The sequence below is a fragment of the Canis lupus genome, chromosome 22, assembly GCF_048164855.1.
Source record: "Canis lupus baileyi chromosome 22, mCanLup2.hap1, whole genome shotgun sequence".
Lineage (NCBI taxonomy): Eukaryota > Metazoa > Chordata > Mammalia > Carnivora > Canidae > Canis > Canis lupus.
Genome location: NC_132859.1, coordinates 10510137 through 10523231, shown reverse-complemented (window position 1 = coordinate 10523231; position 13095 = coordinate 10510137). Strand labels below are relative to the sequence as shown.

At 34.9% G+C, this 13095-nt stretch overlaps 1 long non-coding RNA gene across 2 annotated transcripts in view; it reads right to left on the bottom strand.

The window, feature by feature from the left end:
* LOC140614426 (uncharacterized) overlaps nucleotides 1–5757 on the bottom strand; it is a 41456-nt gene extending 35699 nt beyond the window's left edge. Inside the window, exons 1-2 of one of the 2 annotated variants that reach the window (XR_012015289.1) lie at nucleotides 5540–5757; nucleotides 2625–2754 (exon numbers count right to left, since the gene is read on the bottom strand). This is a non-coding gene — a long non-coding RNA (uncharacterized lncRNA). The remainder of the gene's footprint in view (nucleotides 1–2624; nucleotides 2755–5539) is intronic. The other variant, XR_012015288.1, reaches the window with a different exon arrangement.
* Between the last annotated feature and the right edge of the window lie 7338 nt (nucleotides 5758–13095).

The window sequence follows — 13095 nt, the reverse complement described above, 5'->3', positions numbered from 1 at the left end:
AAAAGAATGACAGGGTCAAGTTTAAGTAATAATGTCTGTTAACTCTTGACCCTTTGATTGCTCAGCATCCATATACTTTCTTTCCATATTTAAACTTCTGAACAGTAATAATAATGTAGCAGTATATTTTTTTACTAATGTGACCCAACTATTCCTCATATAAATGATGGCACTTTCATTCCTCCCAACAAAAAAAGTAGGAAAATAGTCTTAGTGGTTATAATTATTTTTGGAGAATGTTAGTTCCTCTTCTAGTTCAGTCATAGTTTCATCCTCAATACTCTTTATTTAAAATAATAGGAAAAGGAGGAAACAAATGTATAATTGATCACAAGACAATGTTTGAGATTTATGATTTCCTTCTTCCACTATCCATTCCTTTAATCCCACCTGAGCAGGATTTTCCAAAGTAGGATGACTTAACAACCTGAACATGTATTTGTTTCTTTTATTTCTCAAGGTCTAAAAATAAGTAAACCTTCCTTTATTGTTTACATGTAGTCTTCTATTAACTTTTACCACTGAGTACTGAAATACTGAGAGATCTCACATAACATTGGTTTCTATACAAAGAGCTCTCTCCTGTTAATAATTTCCATTTATTACAATACAGTTGATTACTTTCTTTGCCTATCAGCATGACGAGCCCCAAATACTCAGGTAGTTATCACAATTTCCATTTTCAAAAATCATTTTTTGTCCTTTATTGAAATTTTTTCTCCCTTTTGAACTAAGATTTTTGAGCTAGTAGAACCCAGAGGCCCTAGATAGGAAGCAAAAAATTAGCAAGTGAGTTATTAACTCTATAAGTGAAAGGACATTCTAACTCCCACCTGTTTATTCCTAGATCTGTATTACTGGCCATAAAAACTGTTGGTCCAAAGCATGCACTGAATTTTGTAGGAAAGTGACCAAATTTGCAAGATTTCGTTCTTCAGCTATCACTGAATCTCCAGCAAATTATTTCATGTTCCATTGTTTTACAAGGCCACTTGCTTCTAGTAGGGTATGTTGTCGCAGCAATGAGTATCACAGGCATGAGCCCATTGATTTTTTTTTTTTTGTAATAAATACATTCCTTAGCCAGAAACAACATTATCTGGAATGCCATGATGGAAAATAAAGCCTTTAGTAAGTCCATAGATGACAGTTCTATCAAAACTAAAGCAGATAGGAAAAGAAAAAATCAAATAGAACAAATATCCATCTCTCCAAGGACCCCTCCATGTTGCAAGTATCCAATGTAGTCACTTTGTCATCAACAGACAGATGGTCACCAAAATTCAGGTGCCATATCTTGAGTTCCGTTCTGGCCTTTGCTAATGGCAAGTTGGCCACTCATTAGTGGCAACTACTAGAGAAGTTTTGTTGAATGAGAATATTTTTTGCTGAGCCTTTTAAAAAAAGATTTTATTTATTTATTTGATAGAGTAAGAGAGCACAAGCAGGGGAAACAGCAGAAGGAGAGGGAGAAGCAACCTCCCCACCAAGCAGGGAGCCTGATGTGGGGCTCAATCCCAGGACCCCGAGATCATGATCTGAGCTGAAGGCAGATGCTGAAATAACTGAGCCACCCAGGCATCCCTGCTGAGCCATTTATAAAACATCTTTTCATGAGGCCATGATCAAGCTGTACATGAACCCATTGGTCTTAAGTTGGGATTACTAGGGATAGAAAGGTCAACTGGCATTCATAAAATGGATCGTCATCTCTATCGAAAGAGTCTTCTTTGCAGTGGGTGTTCTTTTGTTCATTTGGGGAATATAAATAATAGTGAAAGGGAATATAAGGGAAGGGAGAAGAAATGTGTGGGAAATATCAGAAAGGGAGACAGAACATAAAGACTCCTAACTCTGGGAAACGAACTAGGGGTGGTGGAAGGGGAGGAGGGCAAGGGGTGGGGGTGAATGGGTGACGGGCACTGAGGGGGGCACTTGATGGGATGAGCACTGGGTGTTATTCTGTATGTTGGTAAATTGAACACCAATAAAAAATAAATTTATTTTAAAAAAAGACCAAAAAAAAAAAAAAGAACAAAATGTGAATATCCTAATATGCTGCGCCCTTTCCCCAATAACTTATCTACATACATTATTCTTTTTCTGTAATCTTTCCGTCTTGTTTTTAAGTCTTTTACTATCTATTCAGATTAAAGAAATAATGAAAAATATAATTTAGAAAAATATGCTTTATTTTTCTAAAAATAAGTTTGGTTACCTGTATCTGGGACTCTCCTGGCTATTGGTGATATTATGGTGACTAAAACAGCAAGGGATCCCTTTTGCTCAAACAATGCTGAGCAAAAGGGATCTTTTATCAAGGAGCTTACAGTTTAGTAGTGAATATACTAATCAATTAATTGCACAAGAATGTAATTCCAAACTCTCATGGAGGAGTTTTCCTCTCTATGGAGGAAAAGTTCATGGAGTTATAGAAGCATACAACAGATCTAGAATAGTGGGTCAGGAACAGTTTTCCTCAAAGTGGTATTTGAGCTGAGATATAAAGCTGTGCTCTGCATGAGTTAATTATGAAAAAGTTGGGGAGTGGGGATATATTTCTAGACAGAGGCATGTATAAAGGCCCTGATGTGTTTCAAGCATCTGAAAGAAGGCCAAGTTACCTGGAGTGCATGGACTAAGAGGAAGAGTGGTTTGAGATGATGCTGGAAATGTGAGATGCGAGAACCAGCTTATGGAGTACTTTGAAGAATAGATGAAGAATTGGGGTCTTCAAACACAGCAAAGGAAAACCTTTGAAGAAGCAACAGAGATATAATGAGATTTAAAGTAATACCTCTGGCTTTTATATTGAGAAAAGATTAAAAGGAGTAAGAGAGAAAAGGAGGAAGTCATCAGTGGTTGAAATATCACCATTAGTAATGTAATTCTGCTATATTTAGACTAAATGGGCTTTGGGGTGTTGGCTTTGGAGGTCAACTGCCACTTAAAATACTGAATATATGGAATAACCAGTTCTTCATTCTACTTGACAACTCAGGTATGTAGGGTCCTCTGCTTCTGAAATAGTAATCACTGTTCTATATAACTCTTCTCTGGCCACAACTCATTCAGTATCTATGTGGCAGAAAAGGCTGCACAGACACCCATGATATGAGAAAGACCTTCCTAAAGTTATGGTGGCAAAAAAAAAAAAAACCCTCTAAAGACACTGGCACTCTATAGGGGTAGGGTGGCTAAGAAAGACATGGACTTCAGTGAAAGAGTAACTTGATTTAGAATATCAGATTCATCCCTTGTTAACCATATGACTTTGTATAAATTGTTTAATTTCTTTAAGATCTGGATTCCTTAGTTTGAAGTAATTGTTTGGTTTAAGATGTAAATAATAAGAACTACTGCAAAGGATCATCACAAGGATTGACAGAAGATAATGGGCACATAACACCTAGCATTGTGTAAAGTTTATAGAAAACAACCTATACATGTTTACAACCTTTGATAAAATCATCTGAATGTCTGGTGATAGAATCTTCAGATCTATTAATATTGCTTCCATATAAAGATATCATTACAATTTATTATTTATCTTTTGCCATAATTGCATTCCATTTTCATGCAATTTCCATTGTTCAAATTATATCATAAACAGAGCAAAGTAGGAGGAACCAGATCTTTTCATTCTTTTAATTAAAGCTAAAACACCTAGGGTATGGGAATTATGATGGACAATAGCTCAATAAATACTGGTTGATACTTTTATAAAAATGGAAAACACTTCATCTAGGGAAATGACTTTATTTCTGTTACATTTAGAGGTCTTAAGATTTTAAGATTTTTCTTCACTAAATAGCCAGCAATGCCTTTATTGTCTTCTTTATCAGAGAGGAGAAAATAGTAATTTAAAGTCTCATAGAAGTCAGACTCTGTGGAAAGTATTTCATAAATTTGTCCTATATTTCTTCTGTCTTCTGAAATATTTGTCATTTGAATTTTCCGTGGTATTTGCCATGTAAAATTACTGTCATTTTACACTGAATAAAACTAAAGGGGCACAGAGAAGTTAAGGTCTGTAGCCTAATGGCATTCAACCAATAACTAAAGGAGCCAGAATTCCATTAAAGACCAAACTAACTCACATTCTTTCCTTTCTACCCAGTTGCTTTCTGGGTCAGCTACCTAGAGGTCCTGAATTCCCTTTGTATACTCTCTCTCTCTAAGGCTGACTCAGTTCCCCTGGGGGACCTGAACATCATAAGGGATGAGAACTACTCCATAAGCCGATGCTTTCTTAATGTCATGAAATCTTCAACAGCACTCAATAGATAACAGGAGCTCAGTACCAAAATATTTTATGTAAATTTTGAAAGTAAGCAAACATTAATAATTCTTCTTTCCTACTTCTCTTTTCTTTTATCTATTCATCTCAAGAGAAATTGCCCTTATGAGGAACTACTAGAAAGTACTTAAATGTGGTATCTAAATATCTGCTAGCCAAGAAGTAATAATAATGTATATGATGTTTTTATGACAACATGTTTCCACCAGCTGTTTAAAACCACATATGACTTTGTTATTGTGGAGTGTACTAAGAGCAGACTCCCCCCCCCTTTTTTTTTTACCTATATAGGTCCCTTTGGGAAAATGTGACATTTATCCAGATGTTTAGCCAAAATCAGTCTAATTAATCTGTATATGCTTACAAAGGAAACAAAAAGATTTAAACCAAAAATTACTTGGAATCTAATCTGGAAGAGCGAAAAAATAGAACAATTTTTTTTGTTTTTATTTTTGTTTGTTTTTTTTTTTTTACCTGAACAATTTTAATGATAATCTGTGACTCAATTAAAATATTATTCCTTGCAACTTATGAATTTTAATGATGATTGGTAACACTTCAAAATCTTGTTTATATATGTTACTACAACTATGTAGATGGGTTCTTTTTAAATTGTGAAATGAAAACAGTTTGGAAATGTTTATATAAATATTAAATTCAGAAAATGAGATTTCAGGAGTTATAAAACAGAGTGTAAGGTATTAATTTAAAAGTGTCTTCATGAATTCTGCCTTTAGGATCCAAAACTTAGAAGATCCAAGTGATAATGGTCCATGTTTCTCCATGCTCAATGAGGATTCCTTGTTCAGGGACCACTGGCCAGAGAAACCATCCATGCTTCCATGAAACCTTCTCTCTCGTCTTTAGTACAAGCTTAATGAATTTGTATATCAGAAAATGTTAAACCTAGGATTTTTATCCTGAGCATGAGCACACACAAACATGCAACACACAAATGAGAATTATTACATATTAAAGCAAGTTATTTTTTATTAGGAAATTTTTTTTCTCGGCAACTTTACTCCATAAAGGAACCATCTTAGGAAACTTACTATAATATTAAGTAAATCTTTATCTTTCACCTTACACAAAATTGAGAAGTTTGAAAATCATTTCACTCTTGCTTTGCAATGGTCTGTTTGGGCTTTCTCAAATAAATGTTTTATAAGAAGGAAAAAAATCTATTTTTTTAAATTCATATAGTACAATAATTCTTTTTTAGAGGAAAAAATACACTACCCCAGCAAATCAATCTCTGCTTCTTGTATGGAAGATAATCTGTTTGTAGATGACACCTTAACGCTGTCCATTTTGATGCACAGTGGGTGAACACAGTTACCAGAAACTATTCTCTCCCTTGGCATTCTTTTGGTGACCCAGTAGATAGACTGTGACATCACTGGTAGAGCTGTGCACATAATGTAAAGGTCATCTCTAGTATTAAACTGAGGTCAGGGAAGATTTGGAGCACTATGAGACATCCTTAAAGTGCTTTATACACACCAGGCCATAGAATCCATTTACAAATGTGTTTTCATTGTACTTCTAGTCAGTGATAGAATTAACTGGATTTGCACTTTGATGTGAAGTTAAGAGAAAATCTCTTAGTACTGCTGACCTTTTTAAAGCACACACAGAATGTCTGGGGTTTTTTGTTGTTGTTGTTAGGAAAAATGCAGAATATTTTGTGTAATTTGAATGTCCTTCCATTAAAATAGACATTATATGTAAGGTGATTTAGGTCCCATGCTCTTCATAGATACTGCTCTAAACTCTTGGCTCTATGAAAGAACAGAATAGAATGAATTGCTTCTGAATGGAAGAGGCGAATGGAGATAAGTGACAAGATAAACAATGCAAATTGATTTTTGAGGAAAATGATAAAATAATCGGCTCTTGTATAGTTTTTGAACCAAGTTTCAAACACTGTTATCAGGATGTTTTTTTTCCCTCATCTCTCTGCTCTGTTTCCTCAAATATACTTCCTTTCTTGGGAGTAATTCCAACCATATTCTTCGGGGTTCAAGTAAAGAGTGAGAGAACACCTTTGTTTCCAGCCCAAATCCTGGATTAGTTCTGATTGGCTCTGACTGAGTCATGGGCTTATCTGTGACCCAATTTTTATGGCAGGAAAGGAATAAAAGGGCGGCAGGTAGTGCTTCCCCAAAATGAACTCAGGGTGTGTTACCCAAAAAAAGAAGGAATCAATGGCAGGCAACCAAACAGACAAAACATTTTCTTTACATCAAAAATGACTTTGATGGGTCTGAAAATTAAAAGATGCCTCTGTAGGTTTATCAAATTGTGAGCTCAAAGAAAAGAAATTTCAAATGTATTTGAAGAATAGGTGGATCAAAATAGCTAGGATATATAAAAAAAATTTATTTAAAACTGTAAGGAAGTTAAGACTGAGTTCAGAGTGTGACAAAAATTTCATGAGCCAATGAGATGGAGTTTTAGTTTTGTTATCTATGAGGGATCAAAATTAATAATTTGAGGGACAAAATTGTTATCTGTGCCTAGGGTATATCTTGTATACACTCAATGAAGGATGCATTTTAAGAAAACTAATATGATAGTAATTTATACCTCGGAGTAGTGAGCTAATAGGATTCTGCTGAAATAATTCAGTAATGAAATTCAAATAATCTATCAATTCTAATTTGTCAGAGGATTTTTTTTTTATGTCTGTGCTAATAAATTCAAACTACATTGAAGCTTTCAAAATTGGCTTAAAACTGTTAGGAGAGTGACACCTGGGTGGCTCAGTGGTTGAGCATCTGCCTTTATGATCCCGGGGTCCTAGGATCGAGTCTTAAATCAGGCTCCCTGAATGGAGCCTGCTTCTCCTTCTGCCTATGTTTCTGACTCTCTCTATGTCTCTCATGAATGAATGAATGACTGAATGAATGAACTAATGAAATCTTAGTTTAAAAAACTGTTAGGATAGTTTAAAGTAGATTCTCTCCTTTTTGTTTTGGATACTGACTCCAACTGGTTCAACAGATTGTAAACAACTTGAACCAATTTAGAGCTAATTCAAAATTGTTTTCATATTGAAACTGAATATTTGGAATTTTTTAAACTATTGTTCTCTTGAATATTCATTTTCTTGGAATTAGGGATTTTTAGAACAGAGCACTAAAAAATAATTGAAAATTTGACCAGCGAACTCTGCATGGATGAAAAATTGGAGCAAGCTGTGAGGACTACAGAGTCTACCCAGGGCCTCCTTTTCTGCATACTGAAAATCAGTCCTTACTTTGGAGAGAAGACACTTAACAACCCATTCCCTCTCATATTAAAAAGAATGGAGAGAAAATTCAGTCTTTTGCCTGTCACTTAGAATCTGTTTTCTACTTTCTAGTTTGAACTTTGTACCCTGCCCATTTTTCCCCTCCCCAATGGAAGACAGATGACACTTGTTCTCCACTCATGCTTGTGTCATCCCCCTGGATCTGGTTCCTTGACCGTCAAACAAATCCTATCTTGAAATGGTCTCTCATGGAAAAAGCTCAGTTCAAGCATCCCAGAGGCTACTGAACCTCACTCTTTCTGGCATTTCCAGTCTGTGTCTAGCCACAGAAGACAAAAATGTTTGCTCTAAAGAAGCAAAGGCCGAGAATGGAGTCAAGAACTTTCTTTAAGTAGTAGTTAGGTGAGTTATTTCATGTGAATAGTAGAGTTCTCAAAATCGGATGACTGGGAATAGTATAGCCATGTTTCAGGAATGATCTTACAGATTCCTGGTGCTTAGTCTCTTTAAGCCTCAGCTTCCTTGCCCACGTTTTAAGTGTACAACTGAATGACTTTTATATTTTACTTTACAGAGTGGTGAAACTACCACCATAAATTAGTCTTAGAATATTTTTACCCCCTCACTAAGATTCCTCATGACAATTTACATTTTTTTATTTTTAAATTTTTAATTGAAGTATAGTTGACATATAAAATATTAGTTTTGGGTGTACAATCTAGTGATTCAGCAATTATATACATTACAAAATACTCACCATGAGAAGTATAGCTACCACTGTCATCATACAAAATTATTGACTATATTTCCTATGCTGTACTTTTCATCCCCATGACTTATTTATTTTATAACTGGAAGTTTGAATCTCTTAGTCCTCTTCAATTATTTCACCCATCCCTCCATTCTCTCACCTCTGGTAACCATCAGTTTGTTCTCTATATTTGAGTCTGTTTCTCTTTTTTGTTTGTTTGTTCACTTGTTTTGTTTTTAGATTCCACATATAAGTAAAAATCATGTGGTATTGGTTTTTCTCAGCCTCTGTTCTAAAAATCCTTTAATTCCAACACTTAACATAACACTTTCTAGGTCTATCTATGTTGCTGCAGAATGCAAGATTTCATTCTCTTTTATGGCCGAGTAATATTCCACAGTAATATTCCACCACATCTTCCTTATCCATTTGTCTTTTAGTGGATACTTGGATTGCTTTAGTATCATGGCTATTGTAAATAATGCTGCAATAAATGTAGGGGTGCACATACTTTCGAATTAGTGTTTTTGGTTTTGAGGGATAAAAACCCATTAGTAGATTGACTGGATTATGTAGTATTTTTATTTTTAGGTTTTAAGGAACATTTATACTGTTTTCCACAGTGACTGTGCCAATTTACCTTCTCATCAACAGTGCACAAGTGTTCCCTTTTCTCCACATGCTCACTAACATTTGTTATTTTTGTGTTTTTGATTCTAGTCATTCTGACAGGGGTAAGGTAATATCTCATTTTGGTTTTGATTTGCATTTCCCTGATGATAAATGTTGTTGAGCATCATTTCATGTCTCTTTTGGCTATCTGTATGTCTTCTTTGGAAAATCTCTATTCAAGTCCTCTACTCATTTTTAATTGGATTGTGTCGGTGTGGTGTTGAGCTGTACGAGTTCTTTATGTATTTTGAGTATTAACCCATTATTAGACATAGCATTTGCAAATATCTTTTCCCATTCAGTAGGTTGGTTGACTTTTTGTTTTGTTGATGACTTCCTTCCCTGTGCAAAATGTTTTTAGTTTAATGTAGTCTCAATTGCTTCTTTTTGCCTTTGTTCTCTTTGTCTGGGGAAATATATCCAGTCTGCCTATTATAGGGTCATATTGAGCCACATGGAGAAGAGCTATGCTTTAAATCTTCTTTTTCTTTTTAATTTTTTTTTTTTTTTTTGCTTTAAATTTTCTGACATGGCCATCTCACCTGTGCCATCAGTCAACAAAAGGGTAGGGTCAACTCAGATTTAGTAGGTGGAGCTAATTCTTTCAAGGTAGTCCATTAAAAAATTTTATTTGAGAGAGAGAGTGAGCACATGCACACACAAGAGAGTAAGGCAGATATTAAGAATTTCAAAAGACAGATATTTTTCCCAAATACTTTTGATTTATTTAATGTTTTGAAGTTTTAAAAATAAGAGTGCTTTTTTTTTTTAAGATTTCATTTATTTATCCATGAGAGACAACAGAGAGAGGCAGAGACATAGGCAGAGAGAGAAGCAGGTTCCCTGAGGGGAGCCCAATGTAGGACTCAATCCCAGGACCACGGGATCACAATCTGAGCCAAAGGCAGATGCTCCACCACTGAGGCACCCAGGTGCCCCAAGAGTGCATTTTTTAAAAATTCGTAACTACAACATTGTGCTAATATTTTTACCATTTTTAAGTGGAAGAATGTAGAAAGGATATTTTATAATGGCTGTTTTTTATCTCTTTCATTTCTCTTTGATTCAGTGTAAGCCTGAGATTTCTATAATTTTTAACAAATATAAATACATATATAGATAACTGTTTACTGCTAAAATTTCTATAATTTTTAACAAATATAAATACATATATAGATAACTGTTTACTGTTTACTGTTACTATTCCTGGTGAATAGTCTTTTCATCTTTTCAGTAAATTTCTGTTTGTCTTTTGTCTAATTCTATTTTGTTTGAATCCTATTGTTAAAGAGTACATATGTCCTCTAAAGGAAAAATAATTTCAAGCTGGTTATAAGAAAACAGTTTGATTATAAGACGTACGCCTTTTGTTCCACAAAGTTGATTTATTTGGTTCCTTAAATAGATTGGGGTTAAATTTGGGCTTTTCCCTAAACTTCCCCAGAGCAATTATGAATACTTTCTTTGGTCTCTGTGCTCTAGCAAAGGAGAACTAACCATGGACTGGCTCTAACAAAATGCTATTCATGAGCATCCAGACCAAAACTTGCAACCAGTCTTAAGGGCTTGTGAGAGTCATGTGATAAATGACTGCCAATTCAAAAAAAAATAATTCAAAAGAAGTTAATTCAAAATAAGTTAAAATAATTAATAATTAATTAAGTTAAAATAATTATTTAAAATAATTCAAAATAAGTTAAAATAATTAATAATTAATTAAGTTAAAATAATTAATCCAAATAATCAATTCAAAATAAGTTAATTCAAAATAAGTTAATCTCATGGTCAGCAATCTGTGGGCCAGATTCCATTCTGTGGTTGTTTCCATATTTACTTTGTTCATGGTTTGAACCTATAGTCATATTCTTTGCAAAACTGCTACACTGGCTTCCAGGTACTGGGAACAAGGGCTACTATAGTAAGAAGTAAAACAAAAACTGCTGGGCCTGGCTTTTACTATCACAGCAGTGAGTCGAACACTGTAACACACTTCTGAGAGTATTAAAGTGATTATTATTATTACCATTACGGCTGTGGAAACTTGAGATTTACTGAGTCCTATCATATTTCTGATCCTTATTCTGGCTAATTAAAATGACTGGTGATACCTGAAGAAAGATGGTGGATTTTTTCACTTGATCAGGTTATGACTCATGCTACTGCTGTTCCTGATGAGGGCGCCTAACTACAGAAAATAAAGTGTCTCTGGTACTTGGTGTGCATTCAACTGGTAAGTACATGGAGTACACTCCTTCTCATGTACAGAAAATTAGAAAAACATCTTAAGGGGACAGCAGTACACATAAAATATTCTATATCAAGGATAAAAAACATTCCAGCTAAATTCTTCAGCCATCACATTTTTCCACAGAACATCAGGCTAATACACTATATTGATGCCATCATTGTAATATGATCTAAAGAGCAGGAAGTAGTAAGTGAATGTGGTCTATTTAAAAAAAAATGTCAAACACCATATCATAGAGTTTTCTGGGGTTCAGTTCGTTAAACATGTTGAATAATCTTCCTCTTCCTCATTGTACTTTGCGTCCTACAACATCAAGAGCGAGGAACAATGCCTAGTCAGTTACCTGGATTCTGATAGCAACATATATAATCTATAAGTGTCTTCCTCCAAGTCCTTTGCCAAGTGATCAAAAGTTGAGTGGGGCTCAGAAGAAGCATGCAACCCAACTGGTCTAGACCACAATCTGAACAGCTCTGCCACTTCTTTTGATCTAATGAGCCAATGCTGCTAAAAGCATCTTGAGGTCCTAGATGGGTCAAGAAGAAAACCCTGGTAGAGCATTCACAGCAAACATCACCAGGATTTTGGAAGTAGGCTATATCCTCTCCAGCAAGTTATTTCTTGTTAGAGAAATAGCAAGAGTCATGTGATAAATGGAATTCTGGTTGGACAGAGTTTTGGTTAGACAGAGCTTAGGAGATCAGCTGACCAACTGACCTGAGCTGTCCATCTTGAATTTGGTACTATGTGATCTGATTAGCCATAAAGAGGTCCTTGCTTGAATCGTTCTGAAAAGTATGGATAAGTCCTTTAGGGAACTGCTTACACTCCCAGAGTATCTTTTCCTATCATAACTCAGTACCATAGATGGGGACCTCATGTGGAGCTCCTCTTCAATTTGGAAAAAGGAAACTGGAGAGTAGATTATAGCTAGCTCTTAGCAAAGTGTGGTCACCTGATGAAAGTAAAAGTTATGATGTCACAGTCCCATTATGATGTCAAGTCCCAAGAGTGGGGCCTTGGAGAGTGGAGAATAGGACCCTACCCAGTGGACTGTAGAACTTGTAGCAGTATATTTCACTGTTATGGCTGAGATGATTGACCCCAACTCTCAGGACTAAATGGAGTAAGCATAGGAAATTCCTGTTGAATACATGCTAATTCTAACTTCTCAAGAAGTAAGAAATATGGCATCCCTATATTGGCAGGGCCTACTAGGAGCTCTGAACCATCAGGAATAATAACTTGAATCACTCTTGATAGATAAAAACCTCTGAAAAGCAGATACTGAATATGGAAAATATGAAATAGCTAGTAGAGGAATTAAGTCAGAAATACAAGCTCTGCCTTTCTGGCTATTTTCAGCAACGAGGAATATAGTCCATTCCTTGCTTGCTGAACATATGATATTTAAAATTCTCTATTATTTTTTCTCTTTTTTGTACATATGATGTTTTGAATGGCAATTTTATATATATATATATATAATTGGCAATTATATATGTGTGTGTGTCTTTACTAGATCAGTTTCACAATTATATGTATGTCATATATATATGTCATATATATGTGTGTGTGTGTGTGTGTGTGTGTGTCTTTACTAGATAGGTTGCACAATCTCATGAGAAAATCATAGTAGAACTAAAGGAAAATATATTACTCAGAGATACTGGACCGAAAATAACAGTGGCATCATTTTTGCAAGTAGGAGCTGGACATGACTGGGTTATCCCCCATTAGGAGGAAAAAAGCCCATTTGAGGTCTTACATGGGAGAGAATCATGTTCATGTTTTTTAAATCATTTTTAATCATTTTTTAAATCAGATGTTTAGAAGAAAAGAATATTGGAGAAAAGGATTTAGGGAGC